Source organism: Martes martes (assembly GCF_963455335.1).
Source record: "Martes martes genome assembly, chromosome: 6".
In the NCBI taxonomy this organism is placed as follows: domain Eukaryota; kingdom Metazoa; phylum Chordata; class Mammalia; order Carnivora; family Mustelidae; genus Martes; species Martes martes.
In genome coordinates this window covers 13386234-13410159 of record NC_137893.1, presented here as the reverse complement: position 1 = coordinate 13410159, position 23926 = coordinate 13386234, and positions in this window count along the sequence as shown.

Sequence of the window (23926 nt, the reverse complement as noted above, 5' to 3'; positions counted from 1 at the left end):
GAGGGGTGCCTGGGTGGCTCAGTAGGTTAAAGCCTCTTTCTTCAGCTCAGGTCATGACTCAGGGTCCTGAGATCAAGCCCCTGCATTGGTCTCTCTGCTCAGCAGGGAGCCTGCTTCCCCTTCTTTCTCTGCCTGCCTCTCTGCCTACTTGTGATCTCTGTCTGTCAAATAAAATCTTAAAAAAAGAAAAAAAGCACTCAGGAAAAGATAAATGGAGTAGGCTTGTTGAGTTCACCCTTAATTTAGCAAAAACTTATTTTTTGTGTTCTAAAATATTCCCATTTAGATATATACTATAAAAATCAATATCCCCTATGTCCACTTTGCAGCATACCCCTTAGAAAATCTGAGGCAATTGTAGGCTACTGATCAATGATTCAAAGATTTAAAATCCAAATGAACTTAAGAGACATGGCTTTACCAGCCCTCCCACATAGCTGGCAGATGTATTGATTAGGACTTTTTTATTTTTTTTTAAATAATGATTTTAACATCTGTCTGCTTCAGCTAGCAAGAATTTTTAAGTAAATAATCAGACGTTTGAACAAGGATCGTTATGTAAGAATATAAGCCATAGGTAATTTAAAATAGTGAAAAACTAGATAGTCCATGGATGTTCAACATCCTCAAAGGATGGGTATATAAACTGTGACATAGACAATCACGAAATTTGATGCAATTATTAAAAACCATACTTGCAATGTTTAATCACGTACATGGAGAAATACTCTCAAAAACATGTTCCATTAAAAGAACAAAGTCATTACAACTAACCTTATTGAGTACTCTCCAAGCACTTTTAAAAATATTATTATTTCTTTTTCTGCTTATAACATCATTAGGTAGATTGATTTTATATATATATATATATATATTTTTTTTTTATTTCCAGTTGAATGAACAGGGAAACCAAGCTACCAAAAAACCAAAACTTGCTCAAAGTTACAAAGCCAGAATTAGGAAGGCTGATTCTATAGGTCAGCCTGTTAACCAACATCCTATATCAGACTGTAAACAAAATAAATATAGAGCCCAACTTTTTATCAAGAAGTCCTCCCTAACTTCTGATACCCAGTCGCCTCATCAGTTTCAACAACATCACCTCAGTGTCAGCTTCACCTCAACCAAACACCCTCCAATACTTGAACGTGAGCTCACGTGAACCATGTTGTCAATGGCTTCCGGCCCAGGGCCTGGCATAGCTGTACACCAAGATATAAAGTGTGTCAAAACAATGGACTCACACTTTGGATATTTACCAAAGAGGAAACATAAACATATGTCTAGAGCATCTCAAATTCATGAACTAAAATATAATATTTTATTTTATTTTTTAAATTTAATTTAATTTTTTCAGTGTTCCAAGTTCCATTGTTTATGCACCACACCCAGTGCTCCATGCAATACGTGCCCTCCTTAGTACCCACCACCAGGCTAAATAGGGGAAAACAAAAGGGAACTCAAAGAGCAGGAAATCTGTAGCAGAAAATACAGGGCAGCAGAGCAGTGCTCCAGTTGTTTCCAGGATCCAGATACTCAGTAGGTGTGAGTTCCCAGGGCCTCGCTTAATGCTTCCTGAGTCCTGAGCTGGAACTTTTCATCGTTTCTACAATGCTTATTACTTTATTAAAAACATGCAAACATCACAGGGCACTGAATTTGAAGTGATAAATATGTTTAATACTTTGACACTGGAGGCTCTTTCCAGATGCAGAGTAAATGATGCCTGGAGGCCTTTCAATATTTTTGGAGTTTTAATAACAAGAGTCTGGCAACCAATAATCTGGGGATAAGTGAGGCATCTACACCCACAATTTATTGTGTTTTCTCTTCTCCTGGCATGTGGGTCTCACATTTCTCACATGAAGGAATGTTAGGAAGTGGTTTGCAGGTTGCTCTGATGATCACAATGCATTGCATTATTTTAATTTCATGAAAATTATTACATCTACTTCTTAGGTCAGTATCTATATTTTTTGTTCCTTTTTCTAGTAAGGTCTTCTCTCTGTCTTTCTGTTTCTATCTCTGTCTCTCTTTCTCTCAGCAAGGCGTGTGTATGCATGTACAGGTGGGCGAGCATTTTCATGCATATGTATATGACTAGATATGTATGTACTGAACACCATAATCCAGTTGTCTGGTGAATTTTATCAGCTTGATTTTGGAGTTGACTGCAAATTTCAGATCTCAGCAGTGCCCAGCTTAGGATCTTGAAATATACAAACACTATCCATAGTGATAAAAAGCCATGAGGCATAGCACAATGCTTTTCAAGATTTCATATGCACATGAATCACCTGGGAAACTTGTTAAATTGCAAATTCTGATTCGGTAGGTCTCAGATGGTCCCTGAGATTCTGCTTTTCTCCCAAGTTCTCAGGTGATAGCAATGTTGCTGCTCCAGATCACACTCAGAATAGCAAAGGCAAAGTAGAAATCACATAGAATATGACAGACCTGAGCCCAAATCTCTGCTCAGCCCTTTGTGGATTGTAACTTCTCTCTAGTTTTCAGCAGCTCTTTTGCTGTATAAAGTGGAAAATAAAAACTAACACAATGGGTTGCTGCTGTGACATAATGACATTGTGTCCGGATAAGCACCTGCTAAACAGTCCGTGTGGAATGAATGATAGGTACTTTTTAACCTCTCTCCATGCTAGGACCATGAAAGATCTAGAAAGAATATCACAGTCTTAAAGGTCCAAGGAAGCATTTTTCAGAATTCTATAAAATATATATATATATATTTTTTAACGTCAGCCTTACACTGTCTCTAAGAAAGAAAGAAAAAAAATTCTACTGTTGCAACGACCATTTTATTTCATAGGTCTCAGTCCATGAGAAATTTTTGGCAAAAGTACTTTCCACAGATGGTTTCAGGCTGGACATAGTGTCAAAGAAATGATTTGTGTGCACATAAGCATTCAAAGAAAAATGACAAGAGTTTTTAATACTATATAACCCTAATGCTAGAAACGCATTGCTGTCATCACTATGAATAGTTTCCAGAGGCACAATTGGTATTGCCTATGGCCACCTTCAGCCTAAATAAGTAGCAGAAAAAATAATTTTAAAATTTTGTTCCACTTCATGAATCATAACTCAGCAGAGTTGGAAAGAGTCTAAGTCTCTGATCCAATTTACTTATTTAATAAATAAGGAAATTGGGCCCAGAGGATTTCATGGTTTTTCTCAATGTTACAACTGATAGCCATAAAGGGAGGCAGGAATGGCTGTTAAGTGAACGGAAAGCCAATCTAATGCTTTGGGGTATTATAACTTCCTAATAGGAACAGATTTTCCTATCCATTCCTAACAAAACAGCCAGTGTGATATATTTAAATCTCAGATTACATCATGTTACCCTACTTGTGTCACAGCAGTAGATTTCCATATTATGCAGGGGCACGGGGTGGGTGGGGGGGCGCGGGGAAGCAAGGAAGTAAGGAAGAAAGAAAGGAGAGAGAGAGAAGTCTGGCTTGGATTGAAAAGTTACTTTATATGACTCATTGTAATTCTCATTTCTCTACTAACATTATCCTCTTCCAGTTACTATATATATGTATATATGTAAAATATATATACATTTATATATGTGTGCATATATGTATTTATATTGTACTATATATATGATATTACTCAAAAATTTCTATTTCCTATTTGCATTCAATACCATGATGTATTACATTACCTACCAACAAACTGCCCTAGACATTTATGGTAATATTTGTATTTGTTTAAAAATGGTTTAAGAATTACTCTGAGAATATAATCTTTTTAGTTGCTGGAAGTGAGAGAGCTGTGGAGAAATCAACATACAGAAAATCAAGAAAAGCAGATGGAAAGAAAATGAACCTGGGGCACCTGGGTGGCTCAGTGGGTTAAAGCCTCTGCCTTTGGCTCAGGTCATGATCCCAGGGTCCTGGGATCAAGCCCCGCATCTGGCTCTCTGCTCAGCAGGGAGCCTGCTTCCCTTTCTCTGCCTGCCTTTCTGCCTACCTGTGATTTCTGTCTGTCAAATAAATAAATAGAATCTTTAAAAAAAAAAAAAAAGAAAAAAGAAAAGAAAATGAACCTGATTGTATTTAATATCCTGTACAGTGAAATTACATGAAAAGACTAGACTCACATAACAGAGGCTCACCTGCTACGCTTTCTGTTATGTTCAACCCTTTCCTTTCTTCTCTGTATGTTACTGGTGGCTGTGAAAATAAACATGTGAAATAAGACATCAGCCTTAAAAATAGCTTTTATTTCTCTTTGTATTTTACGACCATCCTTAAAAATAAATAACAACTCAGACTATGTAAGAAAGGAAAGTTTAAAATCCCTTTTATGTCTTCCAGGACCTTGTTTCCATGGAAATAAAGACAATAATGAAAGTGAAAAAAGAATCTCAAGAAGTGTAATAGGAAATGCTTTCTAGCATCTTTTGGCTACTTTGTTAAGCACTTAATACATTATATCCTTTAATCCTATTAGATCCATTTTAGAGGGAAATTGAAGCTCAAAGAAAAGTAAGAAGTTTTCTCAAGGTCACAGATTGAGCAAGTCTTAGAATTATAAATTAAGCTAAAATCTGTCTGGCCAGATTGTGAGCTAATAGCTAGACTATATCTTCCAAACTTAATTTTTTTTACCCAGATAAATATTTGATTTCAGAAAAAAAGATCCAAAACAAGCAATAATTTGTACATTGGAAATTTCACCTAATTTACATAATTTTTTTTTCTAATGAAAAGATAGATGTCACGTTAACATTTTTCATTAAGGCTCTATTAAAAAAAATCACATTCCACAATTTACTGAATATTGTAATAATAGTGAAGAAATTATAAAACAAATAAGTAACACCTTTCATGAATTCATAAAACAATTTGTTCCATAAATTTGTGGAGCAAAAATTTGTGTAATACAGGAAGTCAATAACTTTGAATTCTGGAAATTATTTCTAATACTCAAATATTTATATTGGGTCTGCATGTTTTTATTGTAGATTTTCAACATTCTCTTTTTCCTGAATCTGCTCTAAATCATTTTTTATCTAGATGAATAAATCTACCACTCTAACTTTTGGTTCGTCTCATATCTTTTCCTGAGTTCTTTTAAGATTCTTCACAACTATTATATTGGATTCTCTCTTCCTTTGGCAAAATACCCGCAAACTTGAGACTTGTTTTTAACAGATACCTTATTTCAACTCAGCACATACTTGTCAAATTAAAACTAGGTTTTCAGCAATTTAAAAATCAACAATTGCCTGCTCAAAACAAAGAAATTAATGATTTTTAAAATAATCATCACTTTATTGAGTACTGGGGAAAACTGCTTTTTATAAAAACGTGCAGATTCACGGTTCACATATTGTCAAGGAGACAAGGATTGTTGCTCTCTGGAAGGAGAGCAACAATTTTTTTGAATCAGCCTTCTTTTTGTAAATAAGAAATGTGTGCCGGGAGAGATGCGGTAATTCCATGAAGGTCATATTGATAACCAGGAAAAGAGTTAAGGAAAAAACATGGAGAAACTGAAAGTCAGTTGTTTCTCTTTAGAATATAACTTCTTGCCCTAAGTTGGGCTCCCAGCTGCTCAGCAGGGAGTCTGCTTCTCCCTCTCCTTCTGCCTCTCACCCCACTGGTGCTCACTCTTTCTCTCTTGTGCTCTCTCTCCTTCTCTCTCTCAAATAAATAAATAAAATCTTAAAACAAAACAAAACGTATAACTTCCTAAGAACCAACTCTGCTTCTGGTCTTGACCTCCAAAGACTATCCACGCCACCACAGTCGGGATCAGCTCTTTAAAATGAATCTCAGCTCACGTCACTTTTCTGGTGAACCCTTGAAACTGGCTTCCCATCTCAGCATAAAAGCGAAAGTCTGAGCATGCCAGTAAGTCCCTGCATAACCCAGTCTCTCGTCTTCCTCCAACTTCATCATCTACTCTTACAGCCATGGCTCACATTCCTTTAGTTATATTTAGCTTCTAGATGACTGTTGGCCTCTTCCAGAAACTCCTCCACCATATTGTCACATGACCAACATCCCCTCAAGTTTTAGTACAAATACTACTTTGTCACTGAATTTTGTTGTAACCAACATGTTTCAAAGTACAACCCGTGTCTCTGTTGCAGCCAACACTTCTCATTCCTTGTACATGCCTTTATTTTTTCATAACCTCTAACATCTTCACACACTTACCTATTTATTGTATTTGTTGTTTTTTATTTCTCCTCCTTTGCTATCTTAAGAGAATTTGGGAGTTTAGTTCTCTGGTATATCCCAAGCCCCAGAATAGTCCCAGGCACAGAATAACTATTTGATGAATCAGTAAATGCATGAATAGGCTGATAACAGTTGTTTTAATATTAATGTAAATTTGAGCTTAATAATATTGAAGTCTAGAAAATTAGAAGTTACATCAGCACACTGTTTTGGTTTTTTTTTTTAATTTTATTTATTTGCTTGAGAGAGAGAGCCCAGAGGGACAGGGAGAAGCAGACTCCCCTTGAGCAGAGAGCCCCATATGGGACTCAATTCCAGAGTCTGAGATCATGATGTGAGCTAAAGACAGATGCTTAATCAACTGAGCCACCCAGGCAAACCCAAATCACTATTATAAATTTGCTTTAGATGCTCAGGAGGGAGAACATTATTCATATTACAGTATAACCGGTATGTATGGTGTTCTAGAATACACAACTATCCAAAGCAATTTCTTGGGATTTAGAAAAGTGTAATAGGACTTAATTTTCCATGGATGACACTATAATTTAGCTATATGATGTTTAGAATAAGAAACTGACACTGCTTATGAAATGTGTCTGTAATGGTTAATGTTTAATTGCAAATGACCCTCCAGATGTCAGCTTTTCAGGCACAGGCTGGTGAAAATGGAAACATTGGTTTAGCATCTAGGACGATGTATTTTCTCTGATTTCAAGTCATTCTGTGCGGTTCGAAGCTCGGAAAACACTTCCACGTGGAGTATACCATGTAGCGCTCACAAATTTGTGAAATAAACAGAGAAGAATCATCCCTTTCCACAAAGCAATTCTTCCACACTGGACCACCAGGCACTCCGTGAAGAGGTGCCCGAATGATTCCACACACCTCTGAGAGTATGAGTCAATGGAAAATAGTTCATAAGCAATTCTGTACTGGCAAGGTCTAGCTGCCACCTCTCCACTAACTAAGCACTATTTATTTTTCCACAAATAATTCAAATGTTACCTCATTGGTTCATTTATTCCTTTTTCCTCAATATTCCCATGGCACTTTGCAGTGCTAATACTGGAGACAGCAGATTCAGAGACACATATTGTTAGATTTTCACTTGTACTCATCTCTGTTTCTCCCATTAAAAAGTGATCTTCTTAAGGCTATAGATCATGTAATGGAAAGAGTGGAGGCTTTGGAACACAATAGATGTGAACAAAAATGCCAGCTCCACCATTCAGTAAATAAATAATCGTTAGATTCTGGAAGGTCTCCAAGCTTTGGTTTCTTATTTGGAAAAAAGCAAATTCTACTGTCTCCACAAGACTGCCTAAGACTTAAAGAATGTATTTATGTAAAGCATCTGGCCTGTTTATTACCAAGTGCTAATATAGTGCTTATGGAGTACCAGGCAATGTTTTAAGTACTTTGCATTTATTCATTTTAATCGCCACAACATGTTTGTGAGTTAAGACTTCCATTTACTTTATTTTACAGATGAGGACATGGTGCATAGAGAGGTTAAATAAACTTCAGAAAGTCATCCAGGCAAAAGGCAATAAAACCTTTTAAATAAAATATCCGTGTAGACTGGCTTCAGGGTTTCTGCCATCCTGCTTTTTCAGGAGAAGAGAAATGCAGTGAGCGCAAGTGTCATGCTCAAGGTCACAAGGCCAAAGGTAGTGTGAATACAATTAGGATCTTCATGTTCTTACTACTGAATGAAAGCGTTGTCCAATATATCATTCTTCTACCAGTTAAATACACTTGATTCATTTAAGTGCATCCTAACTAAGGTTTTGCTCAACCAAGCAGTAGCTCTTCTTCCTCTGCAGAGATCATGGGAATAGTATCCACCTCCCCAAACCAGGTTGTATCATTAAATAAGCCCATTCATATTATGTTCTTTGTTAGGTGTGAAGTGCTATATTACCAAATGTCTTCATTGCCAGAATCACTAATATTCATGTCATTCCACCTTCTAACAAGTGGGTTAGAGTATGTGGGAAAAGATGACTGAACTTAAGAGGAGGAAAGAAATGAGAAAAACATGCCATTTCTCTCAGGGGTATGATCATAAACTACTCCCAGAAAAGTTGTCTTTAATCTATGTGAGATTTCAGTATCCCCCTGAAAATAAGTACTGATTGAAATGAACAGACAAAGACAGATGAATTTTAACTTTGAAACTTTGAAACTATCTAGTAAAGATTGTTGTAGATTTACTTATTCCTTTTCCTATAATTTTTTCTTTTCAATCTTCTCAAAACAAACTTGACTGTAACACTGATTATTAGATTTTTCACAGCCAGTGTGTGTGAGGATTGCCACTGTGAAGATTATGAACTTTCATCATAAGGAGATTTCAAATATTGTGTTTTTCCCCTAGGAAATTTGAGAAGAGTTTAAGTTCTTGATTTAAAAAACAACAAAATCAATTTCTCTTACATTGCCGTTTTGCATACTAATTTACTGGGTGTCTAATAATTTTTAAAAGTCTTAAGTGGCTTTTAAACCCATTTTAATTTAATGGCAAGGTTTTAGAAAAAAGATAAACACAGTTTTTAATTTTTAAAATATTATGCATATTTGTTTTTACTTTCTTGAGAGTCAGAATCATGTGAATTTCAAGTGGAATTAGTAAAATACACTAAAATATGACAAGAATTTTTAAATTTCACTTCGCTTTATAAACACATAAATACTAACATATAAACACATAAAATCCTAAACATAGGTTACACAGAGATTAAGTTTAGTTTTGCTGTTCTAAAAGACATTAATTTTTGTTGTTTTTGATTATAGCAGTTAATCTTCATTGACTGCCATAAGAAAATCGCAATCTTTATTGTATTCTATTTTTAGGGAGACCAAAGTATTTGGTTACTTTAATAATAAAGAAGACTTTTAAAGAAGACATATAAATTATTTAAATATGTATAGAAACATATCTAAAGGAAATGAGATGTAAGTAGCTAGATTAGTCTAAAATATACTGTAGTTCTAGCAGTAGTTATGATTTTACTGACAATTACAGGGAAATATCTGTCTTGCTCTAAGAAGCCCGTATTCTATTCATCCACCAGGTTCGCTAAGATAGAAAACCAGTAATACTACAATGACCTTAGCTCCATTAACTTACTGCCAAATAGTTAAGTTAAAATAGTTTACTTAACAAAAATATCATATTAGAAATTTATGCATTGTAATAAATCAAAAGAACTGTCTCTAAGATAGGTACCTCGTTTTTGAGAACTATGGAACCATTTCTGTTTCTGTAAATTTTTGCCTAAAAATTACACTCATGTCAGATTAAGTCGGGGAGTTGAATGTCTCCTGTCGCATCCCTATCATCCGTGTTTCTTTTATCCTTTGCCAAGAACCCCTGATATTTATTGAAAATTCTAGAATAGCCAATCAGCACACCCCATATCCCTGCCCATATTTATGAATGAAGTGGTTAGCAGATTACCTTTATAAAATGTCCTTTTCATAGTACATCTTAAATCCTTGACTTTGAGAATATGAATTGTTGTCCCTTAGTGGCCCAGTCTGGTATTTTGTTATGGCAGTGGTAGCAGACCAATGCAGCAGGTGTTGAGAAATTAATGTAATATTATTTCAATATTTAGATCAGTTGTCAATGTTTATAAGAAATTCTGAACTTTAAAAAGAGATCTAAAACAACATTCCTTCTACTCTTCTGGAAAACTGGATGTGTTTACAAAACAAAATGGAATCATCAAGGTCATGAGTTGAGGCAACTACATTAGATGTCTGTGGGGAAGTGGGTTTGGAGAAGATGGAGCCCCCCCCTCCATGAGGGGATTCAGCGCAGTTTGTTCGGGTCAGGATATGGAGTCCTGCTTAGAAGTCCTGGGCCCTTAGTAGATGAGGTGGGACCTGGTATAGAGTTTAAAGAACGATCACATGAAACAGGAAATTCAGACCAAGTTCTCTTTTCTCTTAGTACTCTGACCATTGAAACGGTCATTCACAAATCTTAGGGGCTTTTACAGGTCTTCTCCATTACCTCTTTCCTTCTCCAGGTGCCATGAGTCCACCACCAGCACTGCCCCAGCCCCAGCGCAGGGATAGGCCCCAGCATAGCCAGAGCTCTAGCCGATGCTCAGTCTTGTTGCAGCAGCTCACTGGATCAGCTGAAGACTCCAGCTCCATGGATTTGGAAACCTGGGTCTACTCCATAGCTCCACCCAAAGCCTCTCGGCATTTGTCCTCCCTCTAATTCCAGACTTGGATGAAATTCCAACCTGCGCTCACATGAGATATGCCTTCCTGTGCAGATTCGAGACCATGTACTGACTCACAGGTAGGTGAGGAGGTGAATCACACAGCGGGTGAGAAGCAGGAAGCATGCAACGAGGCAGATGAAATCTCCCTCTCTTGGTCTGTGACTCAGTGTGCTTTTTCTTTGTACTTCTTCGAAAGACATCTCAGGTACCACAGAGCAGAAATACCAACAAAGCAACTGGCCCATCTTGCACCTCATCTTAAAGCACGTCACTTACTTCACTCTTTTAATTACTTCAATTCTTGTCTCTTAATAATTGTTTTCCTCCTTAGGTTTGACTTTCCCAAATAGAATATCTTAACTTTCATCCCTATCACAGACCCTATGTTCTAAAGGACCAAGTAAGATGTAAAATCATGAATATCAGAGGGGAGAATCAAGACACTGGTATTTGGGTCACATGGCTGAGACATGACTTTAGACAGAGCCTTAAGAAAATGGGGCAACGAGATGCCTCAAGTCTCATATATTCCCCATTCTCATTTACCATTATAGATCAGTTAGAGATTTGCTACCAAAGCCATAGGAATATTGAGTTCATGTATCTAAATTGTTCTCTGAGCCTATGTTCTTGATACACAGCATAGAAAGTAAATGTATTATGAAAATCTTATCATCAGTGATGAGCTGAGTTGGTATGCAAACCCTAGTCTTCTGGTGTCTCCATTATTTGACAATACCTGATCTAGTCTTATGAACTTACCACTAAAGAAAACAAGATTTTCCCTGGCAAAAATCTATTTCTAATGATATCAAAGTAGTACCAGAGTATTCTTGATTAAATACCCACACGTTTTTTTCATGATATTTTCTGAGTTTTCCAGAATTAAATATTAAGTTATTGAAATGTATTTTTTGAAGTACCTAAATATATCTTCTAGCGTGCCGGCAAATTAAAGTGCATTTATTATTTGGTTAGCAAAGTAGCAAGATGACGCTCCCCGAGAAAAAAGATGGTTATTTTCCTAGAGAAACAGCAACTGTTATTTGGCTGTAAAAATAAGTTACTGCCACAACAAAGTTTAAAGTCATCCTATTGGATCAATTACTCTCAGTGAAACTCATGAAGGCCAACCAATCAGTGGATAGGCTGTGCTTCTGAAATTGGCTGAATCAGCAACTTCTCCCTGGACTGAACACCCTTCTGAAAGTAAGCAGTAAGTCAGTCTCTCTCTTAAATAGCTTTCCCTTGCTTAGCAAACAATAAATTCAATACTTTGTTTCATACGCTCGGTGGGCCTTTGATCCTTTGGCAGCTTGAATTTAGCTTTCTTGGTACCTTTTTTCTTCCTCTTGAGTTTTTAATTTTCCATTGGCCTTTTATTGATCACATTTGTAAATATTTTTAGTGTCCTGGCATATAATTTCCACAGACATGGAGTCTAAAATATTTAACTTTCATTTTTTTATCTTAACCCTAGGACTCTCAATATTATCCTTTTCAGAATATCTCTTGGATCCATGAAGACAGATCTTGCTCACTTTAGGCTAATTATATCTTTAACCTCTCATGAGGTCAAAAGAAGGAGAAAATTTAAAAATACAGCGTGTTTACCATGTGTCAGACACTCTACTGTAACACTTCACTTTTTAAAATAGTGAAACTTTTTCCTGTGATGAACGATCTGAAAATTAAAGTAATTTCAGTATGTATCTTTTCTCCCTTAATGAACATTTTGTTTTAGACCTACATCTTTTAATAGCTCATGAGGCAACCCAATACTTGAAATTTATATCAAGAATTTTTCATTATTTGAAGAATATTTGATTGTTTATGTGAATAATTGGAATGGATTAATTAGTGGCACAATCAGTGACTTTACGGCTATTTCTTACTTATGAAGTAACTCATGAGCAATTATTAGAGAAAGAGAGAAACACGTTAGTATCTAAGGAGAAACAAAGCTTGTCCTAGTTGGTCCGGTCTGGGATAAATCTTAGAGAATATCTCATTCAGTCTCTTCCTTTTAGAAAAGAATACTGAGGGGCGCCTGGGTGGCTCAGTGGGTTAAAGCCTCTGCCTTCGGCTCGGGTCATGATCCCAGGGTCCTGGGATTGAGCCCCACATCGGGCTTTCTGCTCAGCAGGGAGCCTGCTTCCTCCTCTCTCTCTCTGCCTGCCTCTCCGCCTACTTGTAATCTCTGTCAAATAAATTAAAAAAAAAAAAAAAAAGAATACTGAAGCTAAGAAAATCAATGTTTTAAAAGGCTTACATAATTAATAGGTAACAGGACCAGAACAGAAACTCTGTCACCTTCCTCTGAGTCCTATGTGTTGGTCATCAAATCATGTCAATTGTCATGGATAATACCATTTGTTCAGAAACAGAAAGATATAATCATTTTTCTTCATTGTTCTGCCTCTTCTTATATCTATGATTTTGGCATGTTACTTCAACTCTTAGAACCACATTTTCTTTTCTAATGTAAAAAAAAAAAAAAAAAAAACAGACAAGAAGATGTATAAAGCCTTCCACTCCTGCCAAATAGTGATTGGAATATATTTTTTTCAATGTCAGCCTCAGATGATTTCCCAACTCCACAGTATTAGTTTCCAAGGGTTGCCAAAACAACGTGCCACAAACTTGGTGGCTTAAAACAAAAGAAATGTATTTCCTCACAGTTCTGAGGGCTTAGTCTGAAATCAAGATGTGACCAGGGCCATGCTCTCTCTGAAGGTTCTAGGGGAAAATGCACTCTACACCTGCCTCCGAGCTCCTGGTGTCCCCGACGAGCCTTGACTGGCAGATGCTTCACCTCAGTCTTCACCTGTTTTCATACCGTGCCTCTGTGTCCCTTCTCTCTCCTGGGAAGGACACCGTTCATATTGGATTAAGGCATCACTCACCGCCAGTATAATCTCAACTCCCATTTTAACTACATCTGCAAAAACTCTATTTCCAAGTAAATTTTCATTTCGTTGCGTTCAGAGTAAGAAGACTTCAGTATACCTTTTCGAGATACACAATTAGGCACAAAACATGCATGAATGTTATTTTGAGATGATTGTTGTGATTGACGCTCTGTGATTTCTCCTGACATTGTTGGTATATGGTCCTATGTCACAAAGCATAGACAGAATGACCAAAAATAGAATGGGATAGGTATTATCATAGTAATAAAATAAACCATTCATTTATTTTTAGTGGGTGATTGGAGCTTTGTACTCTAATGATACTAATCCGAGGTGCTATCTTAGTTTACCATTTATATATATTTTTTAAAATTTTAAAAAAGATTTTTATTTATTTATTTGAGAGAAAGAGAGTGAGCAGGAGGGAGAGGGAGAGAGAATCCAGAGCCAACTCTGGGCTCAGCATATAGCCTGGTGTGGGGCTCAATCCTACGGCTCTGAGATCATACATGACCTGAGCAGAGACCAAGAGTCAGATGCTTACCACCACCCACTTGCCCCTACCATTTATCATTTAATTAAAATTTGCTTCTGGTTATGGGTTAGCATATTTAATTTCTGTCATATTTTCAGTTGGCAGCACTTAGGAATTCATAAAAACAAACCGCAATCAACTACACAACAACTCATTCTTTAAATATTCATCGTCTACAATACTTTCAAGAATTCTCACTTAGCTAAGGAAAGTGTTGCACTCCAGTTGCCGAATTTCAAAGCTGTTCTAAAAATTAAGGAAAATAATGTATTGTGTGAAAGAATGTGTTCTTTTTGTGAAAGAATGTTGAAGTATGCCATCTTGAATTTCTACTTATGCATTGTGAGTATTTTCAAACAAAAAAATCACACAGACTCTTTAGTAAATGAAAACAATGAAACAGAATATCAATTGATGTAGCAAAGCAGCGACCAATAATGTATCATAACTAGCATTACTTAAATTCTTAGTCTGGCTCTGTTTCTTGAGGATCATCTCACAAGTACAATGAATTATCAGAATATTAAGAAACGGGCTAACTTTCCTGTAGACCCAACATCTACATGCCAAATTTCAACACTTATGTAACACAAATAAACAAAAGAAAACAAAACAAAAGTCTTTGCTATAGAGAGCTTTCTTTAAAACTGAAACAAGAAAATATTTTTTAATCTTTTTTTTTTTTTTAAGATTTTATTTATTTATTTGACAGAGAGAAATCACAAGAGAGGCAGAGAGAGAGAGGGGGAAGCAGGCTTTCTGCCAAGCAGAGATCCGGATGCGGGACTTGATCCCAGGACCCTGAGATCATGACCTGAGCCAAAAGCAGAGGCTTAACCCACTGAGCCACCCAGGCACCCAAGAGAATAATTTTATCTGGAGTTTTACCTCTATACAAATTCTAGTCTAAAATGACCATAACCTTCCTTCTAATTTTACTTATTCTTTTCCCAGTGATTTTGATGTTTATATTTTTGCTCAGTTTACATATATTACTTGTTTGATGCCAGAAGAGAATTTCTTCCCATTTATTCATGAATTATATATTCTTTCTCTGGGGAGACTCACCTCAGCTTTATCTCACCTTGGCTTTATCCACTAGTCCCCATCTACTCAGTCAAATGTGAAACCCTGGCATTTCTAACATTTCATTCTAACTTTTTCATTCTTAATGCTCTTTTTGTGATTGTAATTAATTTTGCTCAGTTTATGCATATAATATTATAAGAGTTTCTTGGCATCTCCCTAACCTTCAGGTTCTGTGGTCACGTCCTATCTCAACTCTGGTGTCAAATAAATTATATTATGATGTCATTTTACATTAGGATTCCTTCTCATTACTAATCATTTGGTGACACTAATTTGCTTATGTGCTATAACCAAAGATGTTAAACTGGCATATTGAAGCCTTCAAAACAGGGCCTCATGTTGCCTTTATGAATTTTCTCCTTATGAATTCCCATAAGAAATGAACTGGTTATTTGAGTCTGAATATATTATAAACATTCTGCATTGCATGCATTGCTTACAGAAGTCCCGTTACCTGGAATTCTTGTAATCACCTAAGTTTCTCATTTTAAAAAATATACTGCGTTATCAGGACTGAAATACAAAAAAGTAAGGACAGAAATACAGTTTTCTAGCAATATATTGGAAGAATTATTTTGGAGGAATCCTTTACTAAAAATGTAAGGTCGAAACATGTGAATATATATTTTATTATATATATTTCATTATACTAGAACTAGGTTTTCCATAAAACACATTTAAAGAACATCACTAGAGTCACAAGAAGTAGGGAAAATAGCTAACGACAAAACAAACAAACAAACAAACAAAAAAAAAACAAAAAAACACAAACCCAAAAAACTCATACGTAAGAAGAGTTAAGGTTTCCCTAGGGACAACATGTTTCAGTTCTGGGTTTGAGACCTAATACTGGACCTATAGAAGACAAGAAAGCTGAGCCTCAGGATGTTGTGCCAAGATGGGCAGTGGTCTGAAGCGGCCCCCTGGCTCATGCCATAAGAAAAACTAGCCTTTTTGTGACAGACCCATCCCAAATTAGGCCCCCAGTGTAATATTAATAAAATATGAACCCATAGAAGATAAGATACAATAAACAAGAATCAACAGTATATCTCTAAGCTCTTTAGAAACAGAAATTGTTGTTGATTGAATGTAAAATATCTGGGATTACAAATTTTAATAAATAATAATACAGTAAATTTGAGCAGGGTGCACGTTCAATATGGAGATTTGGAAAGCTGGAAAGAACAGGATGTCCATCGTTTTAATGGCAAAACACTGGGAAACTTGTAAAGTGGTGGCTTCGCTTGAACCTATCATGGACCTGAGTTCTCAGGGCAAACAACTGGAAATCTGGGGAGAGAAAAGGGCCTCCAGGGAGAAACCAGACCCAAGCATTCACTTACCTAGGACAGATGCCACTAAATGCTGTATAAAATGGCAAGAATTTTCACCTACAAAAGGGTTTTTTTTTTTTTAATTCCAGTATAGTTAACATATAGTGTTATATTCATTTCAGTTGTTTAACAAACTGCTAAAGGCAAGTGTAGGCGAGAGTGAGTAAGAGGCCCTGAGAGAGGAGGTGTGCAGACAGAGGGAGTCTGCATTCCCTCCTATGCTGGCAAGCTCTCACAGTGAGGATGGAGAGACCTGGAGGGAGCTCTGCCACTGCCCACCCCCCAACCCTGCAAGTACTGACTGGAAAGGAAAACAGCAGATGCTGCTTCATCTGCCCAGACTCTTTTTCCTGTTCCCTTTAGGGGAGGAAGACCTCAATAAGCCTTTAAAAAGTTTCTTAGCTATTTCAGAATAAAACACAACAGAGGTGGGTTGGGGGAGGGATGGTGCCTGGGTTATGGACATTGGTGAGTGCTGTAAATTATATAAGACTGATGATTCACAGACCTGTACCCCTGAAGCAAATAATACATTGTATGTTAATAAAAAAAATAAAACACAACAGAGTATCTTTGTCAGCTTGTTGAATCAACTGGCTTCTTAAGATACAAAAAGACAGAGATAGATAGACAATAGATAGATGATAGATCACAGAAAGTTATATATCAAAGATCTTGTATTCAAACAATATAAAGATTCCTAACACTAAATTACCCTTTCTTGCTTTTTTGGGAATCATTGACATGTATTAAATATAATCTTTCAATTCCACTGCTTTATCAGTTATGAACTGCTGGTAAGTTTCCACACTAAGGCATTTTCTTGAGTGAAAGACAAAAATAATACCTCTGCTTTTCTTCCAGATAATATGTCTTTTCCACACTTCAATATTGATATCATTTTCAGATATATGTTTTTTATATGGACATATATATGTATATATATAATTGTTGTTCATTAATAACTTTCCAGTTTCATATTTCTCCCAAGTCAGTCATTATTTCTGATGTTGCTTTTTGCCATCACTATTTATTTGGATTTTCTCTGAAATGGAACACTGATTTTGCTCCTCACTCTGTTGCTAATTTCAATTTTCTTCCTCGTTAAGAGAATTTTTTTACCAGTTTCTTCAGTGACTAGAGTAATCCAGTTGGGCTGCCACAACAGAATAACACAGATTGGTTTGTTTATGCAACAAACGTGTATTTCCTCACAGTTCTGGAAAGTCAAAGATCAAGAGGCCATCGGTGTTGGTGTCTGGTGAACGCGGCTTCCTGGCTTGTGGATGGCTGATTTCTTCCTGTGTTCTGTCCTGCCCTCTTCTCTATGTGCACGCAGAGAGAGAGAGAAAGAGCAAGCAAACTCTGGTGTCTCTTTCTCTTCTTGTAAGGACACTAGTCTTATCAAATTAGGGCCCCACCATTATGACCTTATTTAAACTTAATTATTTCCCCAAAGGCTCTGTCTTCAAATACTGGCACATTGGGGGCTGGCGTTTTAATACATAAATTTGGGGGGCAAACAATTCAACCCAAACAGTGAGATATGTTAGAAACATACCCAACATTAGTTTTCCGGTGAAAGAAAAGTGTTTATTTGCCTTTTTTAAGAATAAAGATGGAGTGGTATATAAAATTCTAAGTCGATATTTCTTCTCTCTCAGCATGAGAATACTATAATTATACACTCACAAACTAGCTTTATTTTGGAATTAACTTGGCAACTAATTCCTTTGAATTTGTGACTGACAATCCTCCGTTTCCCCTTTCATCTCTATTTTTAATTTTTAAGCTAACCTTTTAAAAAACTTTAGATTCTGCGGTTTACATGCTATTGTAGAAAATAATACAGAGCAATCCTGGTAAACCTTCTGCCTAGTTAGTGGCATTTTGCATAATTACAGAACAATAGCGCAACGGGAAACTGACGCTGATACACTCCATCAAACGTATTCGGAAATCGGCCATTTCACATATACACATTTTTCTGTATATTTTTTCTATGCAGTTCTAACATCTGTGTGGTTCGTGTCCATCAACACAGTCAAAACACTGGATGGTTTCATTATAAGCACAGCCTTCCATCCCCTCCCTTCAGCACCAAGGAATCTCGATGAGTGGTTCTTCATTTCACCAATTTTGCCATTTCATGAACGTTAATACAGAATGGAATCACAGAGCATATCACCTTTTGAGACTGACTTTTTAAATTCAGCAAAATTTCCTTGCAATCCATCCAAGCCGTTATGTATTTCAATGGTCTGTTCCTTTTTAAAACGGAGTGGTGTTTCATGGTGTAGATGTCTATAGCTAGTTTAACCATTTTGGGTTAAAATTTTCAAGGACATTTTGGGTGTTTTTGATGTTTAAATATTTTTTAAGATTTTGTTTATTTGACAGAGAGAGAGAGAGAGAGAGAGCACGTGTGTGCACAAGCAGGGGGAAGGGAGGCAAAGGGAGAAGCAGACTCCCTGCTGAGCAGGGAGCCCTACAAGTGGGGCTTGATCCCAGGACCCTGAGATTATGACCTGAGCCAAAGACAGACGCTTGCCTGACTGAGCCACCCAGGCACCTCTCTGGTATTTAGCTATTAAAATGAAGTCATCACGAACATTTGTGTATAGGATTTTGTGTGAACATGAGTTTTTATTTCTCTGGGATAAATGCCCAAGAGTGCACATTCTGGATTACAAGCTAAGTGCATGTTCAATTTTTTCAAGAAACTGTCTACTCTTGTCCAGAGTATCTGCACTATTTTACATCCCCATATTCTCTTATATTTTGACTTCTATCATTGCTTTTTAACAAATTCATTGCATTTTAACAAATTCATCTTATTATCTTTGCTTTATGGTCAATCTGCCTTTTATTTCTGGCCTTTAGATTTTTTTGTCCTTGTCATTATGAAGTCACCTGCAAGTGGGTTTATATTTGCTTATTGTGCCTAATATTTATTGTGTTTCCTCTATCTGAAAATTAATGTAAATGCTTAATTCTGGAAAAATTTCAGCCAATTCAAATTTAACACTTCCCTCTCCTAAATCTGTCAGATATATATTAGATCTTCTTTTTTTTTTTTTTTTTTCTCTCCTCCTCTGGGTCTTATTTTTCATACCAGAGTTCTCAGTACCTACTTGGTTTCCTCCAAGGACATACGATTATTTATCTCCTGTGTGCTAATAGCTAAATGAAAAATTTAAGACACTAAAGTCTCCAGGGACTGCTTCTGACCATGTTTAATGTTAGAAATCTCAAGAAATCTCAAGCCAGATTCTGATACAAACAACAGAGGTGGCACGTTGTATTGTTAATCACTCAGCTTTGGAAACAGCTTAGTCATTAGGACAAACAGGGAAATTAGTGGAAGCAATAAGGCCATGAAACTTGGTACCAGAATGAAAAAACAAAATGTCCTTGTTGTGAAAAAACAAAGCATCTAATCATCTTGGGGAAGATGATGATTAGATACCCCGATGCATGCCCACGATTCCCGCATCTTTTCAGATGAAGATACTTTATTAATTTTCATTTTATCTTCATCAACTCTAACATGTTCATGCTAGGTATTTTCAATTTGATTTTTGTTGCAAATCTTTGGTCATAAAGTTTTAATCTTACCCAAATAAAATGTTTTACACCTTACCTACTTCCTTCATATACCTCCTCTTTCACCCTGAACTTCCTGTTTAATTGAATCATCTATTATGCCTAATTTGAGAAGTTATGGGTCATTTAAAATACACCTACATTCTGCAAACATGTATTGTGGGGGATTTTCCAAACATATAGTCATATCAAGTCTGATCCAAAGTAACTAAACCATTATTTGAATACCAGCAAATTTGTCTGCTTGTAAAACAGATCATTTGAGATTCAATTTCTTAGAAGACAGCACACTCCTAGAATATGAAGATATTCTAGGAGAGGATGCAATTGGAATACAGATGAATGGTTGAAATTGCTTGGCTTTCCAGTGATTTTCAATATAAATTAACTGGATGAATATAAAAGCAGGCTACTTTATGAAACACACATGGCTCTTCTGCAAATCCAACCTCCTCTGGGGGTCTACTCTACCTCTACTCCAGGGAAACACTCAGGTTTGGCCAGTGCTGCCCAAGGAAAAAGGTTTGTGGCATGTCTGCTCTGAGGCACTCTTCATTGTGCTATGATGTCCCCAAATACGCACTTTCTTAGGTACTTTCTTCAAGGATTTCTAGTATAGTAGATGAGAGTTCGAAAAACAGCATCCCTAAATGCTTGTAGTTATGAGCTTCAAGAGTGGAGCTGGAAGGAATATATATAAAAGTTATTTCCTTAATCTCACTTCTGAGATTTAAAGAATTCTCAAGAGGAGCTATCACTTAGTGCACATTGATGGGGTAAGAAGAATATTATCTTACAGCACTTGGAAGTATTCTATCCCCCAGACACTGTAGAAAATTTTTATAAGAACCTGATTGAGTTTTAATGGCTAGATGAGACAAACTCTCAAGCTTTGCCATTGTAACTCATGGTTACTTTTTATCTTTGGAGTATTTTTTATTAAGCAAGACAGTGGATTCATGTTTCCTTGACAGAATAAAAATAATACTTTAAATATTTCAAATTTCATAATTCTAGGTTCATACTATTATATATACATGTTTAATTTGACAAAACTGAGAAAAATCCATTATGGGATGTTGAAGGACTCTGTAAACAAGCATCAGGTACGCTCAAAATGAAAGTAATGGGGTAAATTTTGATGTAGACAATTGAGAAGGAGATTAAATTTCTTCAGAAAAGGAAAAATAAAACGATCTATATATCCTCACCAATAACAAGTCAGAACTCATTGCTAATGAACAACTAGGAAGTTTAATGTTATGTTACTGAGGATTACTCTGACAAATAGATAAAGGATGTAATGTTTAGGACAGAAAAAAGAGGTTAAGTCTTCTATTCCAATAATCTTCAGAAAATAATACATTTATCCCCATGAGGACAAAAGTAAACACATATAAATACCATGGCCTATTTCAAATGTTTCTTTCTTTTTTTTTTTTTTAAAGATTTTTATTTATTTATTTGACAGACAGAGATCACAAGTAGGCAAAGAGGCAGGCGGAGAGGGAGAGGGAAGCAGGCTCCCCGCCGAGCAGAGAGCCCGATGTGGGGCTCGATCCCAGGACCCTGGGATCATGACCTGAGCTAAAGGCAGAGGCTTCAACCCACTGAGCCACCCAGGTGCCCTCAAATGTTTCAATTACAGGCTGGGACATGTGGAAAATAGAAATATAATAGATTAGGAGAAACTGGGTGGCTCAGTTAGTTAAATGTCCAACTCTTGATTTTGGCTCAAGTCATGATCTCAGGATCCTGGGATCCAACCCAGTGTCAGGCCTCACACTCAGTGGGGAGTGTGCTTAGGATTCTCTCCCTCCATTTCCCTCTGCCCCTGCCTCTTCCCCATCTTGCACTCGCTCTCTCTCTAAAATAAATAAATAAATAAACCTTCTTTTTAAGAAAAGAAATAGATTAGAATTAAGAATATGTCAAAGATCTGTGTACTAGCACATATATTTATATCTGCGGGAATAGTGCTTTGGATACTGTGCCTACTGGTCTCCTTGCCTATATAATGGAATGGCAACAGTGGAAAACCACAAATCTGAAATTAATAATTTATAGAAGATTGCAAAATATTTAGGAATAATTAGCTGGACTATCTTGACAATCATCAACTTATTTTTAAAAGACATGATCTTTTCGGGGCCCCTGGGTGGCTCAGTGAGTTAAAGCCTCTGCCTTCAGCTCAGGTCATGATCCCAGGGTCCTGGGATCGAGCCCCGCATCGGGCTCTCTGCTCAGTGGGGAGTCTGCTTCTCCCTCTCTCTCTGCCTGCCTCTGCCTACTTGTGATCTCTGTCTGTCAAATAAATAAATAAAAATCTTAAAAAAAATAAAAGATGATCTTTTCAAAGAATGAAAACACTTTCAGGGTTTTATATTTTTAAAGATAATTATGAAAGGGGGACTTACATATTATTCTAAATTATATGCATTTGACAATGAACCTGCAATAATATTTAATAGCAGAACTTATGCACTTACATGAATTTAGTGAATTTTTTAAAATTAAAGGCAAATTAATTAAAATCAAATGCCTTAGTAGGCTTTAATTACAGCTAGTCATGAATCTGAGTCCACTGAGACACAACTTGAGATCAATGGCATGCCCTCTAGGAGATATGGTACAATTCACTTTACCATGGACTGATTTGCAGCTAATATATTTCTTTCCTCTGTCACAATGCAAACAGATACTAATAACAGTGACTTATCTGTATTGTGTTTGAGTATTTATAATGCCTTCTCTATCTCATTGTCTTTTAGTCTTCACAACATAATTGTAACATAGGTAGATCAATGATACTTTACCATTGCTTTCATTTTTTTCTGATGTGAAAAGTGAAACTGAGATTATGTGGCTTGTCCAAGGTCATATAATTAATTAATGGAAGAGACTAAATTCTAGTTATAGTAGTCTATCCCTTAATTCACCTTCATTCTGTGCCTTCTATAATATAGAACTTCTCAAAAGAATAAAATTTTTCTTCAGAATTTTTTTCCCATTATTAATACTTGCTTTTTTGACTTGAAGATTTTTTTTTTAAATCTGGTCTTTATTATATGTATTTACTTGCAAAATAAATTACTATTAAGCTAGATTGAGGGAGGTGGAGGCCCTGGAGGATATTAACAAACAAAGAAGGAAGGTTTTTTTTTTTTCCCCTCAAGGTAAACATAAACCTAACTGATACCTACTTATCACTGTCTATAAAAAACTTCTTTAAAAAATTTAACTTCATATAAATCTGTGTCTTGTTGCAGTTGGAATTCATAAGTTAACTTAACGAATGTCCTGAGAGGGACACCCTAAAGGAGATAAATTATGTCAGCAGTATGAAGCACATGCGATAAGGTTAATTTTCTGTTGCACTTTTATTTTTATATACAATCACCACACATTATTCTAAGTCAATTAGAATCGATCTGAAGAAAAGGTATCCAGCCCTATGGTCTGCAGTTTCCGTGGCCTCGAGTGTGGACAGGCTAATCTCCCTTGACCATTACACAAGGATGAACAACTTACAGTCAGATGGAAATGTTCACATTTTGTTTGTTTATTTCAAAAGTCATCTCCATGGTGATCTGTCCAAGTGCTAGTTCTGTGGGCAGCCTGTCTGTGACGCTCAAGTACCACTGGGCCAAACCAGTCCCCAAACTTCCACTGTAATCACAGCCAGCACTCCTGACCTTCACAGCTTTCAGTAACACTTGGCCCAGCAGCTCTTTGCCATTGCCACATGCAAGGCTCTTGCATATTAACTGGGTGTCACATACTTTTAACTCTCTAATAGACACAAATCTAATAGTTGATGTTCTGCGAAAAAATACGTAAATTCTTGAGGACCCATGTGACTAAAAAGAGAGAGAGAGAGAGAGGACATGTCTTTACCTAGAGCTACTTCTGCTGACTTCTAACAATTTACTTTAGGATTTTGTAGGCTCAGATTTGGTGTGCCATAAAAGCTACATTC